General features: G+C 45.0%; 1 pseudogene; it reads right to left on the bottom strand.

The window, feature by feature from the left end:
• Positions 1 to 1,169: 1,169 nt before the first annotated feature.
• On the bottom strand, positions 1,170 to 1,344 carry LOC126535034 (U2 spliceosomal RNA; annotated as a pseudogene).
• Between the last annotated feature and the right edge of the window lie 1,777 nt (positions 1,345 to 3,121).

Genomic DNA, 3,121 nt, shown 5'->3' with positions numbered 1-3,121 from the left:
GACTAATCGATGTTAAACCCAATCGCCCGGCGCATGACAACCCTGTATGTATCGGAAGTTTCTCGGATGGTGTCTGCAGATCTACGTGTTGTCTGTTGTCACCGAACATTGTGTGATGTGATTTTATGCCGATTGTGCACTACTTTCTGAAAGGAATGAGGGCACCAGCAATCACGCTGTAAGGTTCGACGAATCATGTATAAAAGCGGACGCGCTTTACCCACTGATCAGATTTTGAACGAGCGCCAACTGCGTTTGCCGCTATCGTCGTGCTTTTTATGTCACTTGCTTTCAGGGGAACAAGTTCGCTCGATAAAGATTTAGTTTTCGTCATCGCTGTTTTGCTGCTGTTTTCTTGACCGTCAGTACGACCTGACAATATTACAGCGCAGCCTTTCGCTGCCCGTTCCTGCATCAGTGTCGGCCTCGGCGTAACCAAGCGAGAAACACAGGGAAAGATGAAAGCGAACGCGGAGAGCAGCGAGGGGATGGAACGCGAGTGGAAAAGCGGAGAGGCGGGTGCAGCGCGACCAAGATGCGAAAAGCGGAGGAGGGTATGGAGACAAGGTTGAGGAGGAAAGCGCAGTGTAGGCGCGACCAGGCCTGCGGCCAGCGCGGAAACAAAGCGCTGGCGTGGGCTTCGGACCCAGTGCGCATGCGCCACTTCGCCTGCGGCGGCGCAGCCGCTAGAGAATGGGGCACGCGCGAGCCACGTGTTCTCGTGTTGACAGTTTCTTTCCGCACAATGAGCGACACGAGAAGAGACTCAGCGCCGCGCAGAGAGCACCTTGTCCTTCAGAATCGAGATCTTTGCCATTATATATCACGAATTCCAAACACCTGAAGAGCTGCGCTCGAAATTTGCATTTGGGAGTATCGTATTCGTCGGTGATTTTTTTTTCTAGCTTGACCGACGGAGTTCCGCGCCCTTTTTATTCTCCAGTTGGAGCGGCAAGTAATTTCTGGATGGATTGCATTCATTTTTTCTAGCTTACGGCGTATTACTTTCAGAACACCTAGTATTTATTCCTTGCAAGAAGGGTTTGCTTAAATTAAGCCACTAGAAATTTGTCTTTTATGCTCGCATAATGTCTCACAACAGCTGTAGTGTCTTTCTTACAGTGAAGCATTATACTGCTAGTTTCCAGCGCATGGGCGTCCGTGGCCGAAAAGCGTAGGCCGATCACAATGTTAGTGCAATACGCTGCCGATCCGCGGTGGAGGTGAAGCAGGCATGGGGCACTCCGCCAGCTTGCAACAATAAGTTTAATATCTTGGTCCGAAAGCAAACCTTACCAGATATTAAGTTGATAAGAAGAGGTGCTACATTTTGCCCCTGTCGATCATGTCTGCGTTCGGATTGCCCTCTCCGTGTCAGATTTACAAGCGCTTGCGTATCTCCTGTTTATCCGGTCTCCAGTGGTGGCGGCGGCCTATGTATGAATATGTATATTAAATAAATAACCGAATTTATATATACATATAACCAAATGAATATATAAATATATCCAAGCGAGGGAGGTCGTTGAGAACCAATTCGGCGTGGCAAGTGTTGTGTATGAACGCTTGTGGTCTTGGAGTGACCTCACAACGATTGCTGCACTGCGGGACATCCACCAACGCACGATAGCCTTGGCTATGGTGAATCAGTGTTAGCTCTGGGAGTGCGTTGAGGTGGGTGTCTGTTCTACGGGCGCGTTTCGCAACGATACATGAGATTGTTCACCCCGCGGCGCCTCATCATCTTCCCAGGCTCAACATCGTGGAGGAGCGACTAGTCGCCCTTCGCTTCCATTTATGTGCATACAGCGTTTGACGCATGGCATTGGACAGTTCGCTATTCCGCGGTCCACATAGATAGCTTCGCTGGTCGCCTACCTTCACAGAATGGAATGACACTGAATTTTTCGACTTATCTTTCGATCTTTGTACTTTGTATAAAACATCGTGTCATATCATTGTTTATAATTTCAAAGCGATGTGTTGTAGCACTGTACAAATGCTTACTGACTATTATTTCGTGCAGCCTACACTGAAATTTTCTATATTACGCTGTCAGCTAAGGAGGCGCTATAACCTCAGTAAGCGCCAGAATTCTTTTTTATTGCTCTCGTTCCCGAATGATTCGTGGATGGAAGAAAGTTTAACTTGATTTGATTTGAAACACATCACAAGAAAGACAGCAGTATTCAGCGATTTCCTGGGCTCTGAACTCGTTTATTGCGACATAAAAAATGTCCCGCAGTGAACACCATCGTTATACTTTCGCTTGCCTCTTCTTTAGGCAAATAACTTCATTCGTGCGCTACAGGTAACTGGAAAAGAAACCAGCGGTTATAGGAAAGCTTGTTAAGGGAGGGGCGAGTGATTTCATATAGAAATATAAGAATTTAAAGCATGAACTTGCAAAAAACATTAAAAAGTTAACCTAATATTTACAACGTAGTTATAATTGTGCGATAGCAAAGAAAGATTAGTATGAATTAGATGAAGTTCTGACTTCTTTGTTTATGTAATTTGGCAGCATTCTTTATTTTTGTCAAAGTAATGCATGTTGTCGAATTCGAACTGCGGGCATGCACAGACATTAGCGTGCCCTGAGCAGGCTAGATTTATAGATGTATTTAGTTAAAATGTAAAGCTTTATGGAATCTAGGCTTATGCCAATCTGTTAGAGGCGGCTCAATGTTTTATTATTTGAATATATTTTATTCTGGTAACGTTGATGCAACATATATGCTTTCGCTTTTTTGTGTCGTTTATCAATGTGATGGGGGCGTAGAACAGACACCTTGTTTTCGTTAGTTCAGCAGGACAACATTCTTGCAGCTGCTTGCCCAACGTCACAATAGCGCGGCGTTTCATATGACCGTCAAGTTTGAAATTTTCTTACATCATTTTTTAAATTCAGTTATTGTGTGTCTCCATATTTAGGCTCTAATGTGAAAAGGCAGTTGCTGCTTTAAAACATTCATTTTTGTCGTGCTTGATAATTGGTTTTGAAGGTTCCGCTTGGGGATTAATCAACTCTGAGGCAAAACACCTGCTGCAACTGTTGTGACGAGCACGATAACCCTGCGCGACCTGTGAGATTTGAACGATTTCATATTTCCTTTACAGT

The sequence above is a fragment of the Dermacentor andersoni genome, chromosome 7, assembly GCF_023375885.2.
Source record: "Dermacentor andersoni chromosome 7, qqDerAnde1_hic_scaffold, whole genome shotgun sequence".
Classification (NCBI taxonomy): domain Eukaryota; kingdom Metazoa; phylum Arthropoda; class Arachnida; order Ixodida; family Ixodidae; genus Dermacentor; species Dermacentor andersoni.
The sequence above is the reverse complement of the archived record's forward strand: the minus strand, read 5'-3'. Positions and strand labels throughout refer to the sequence as shown.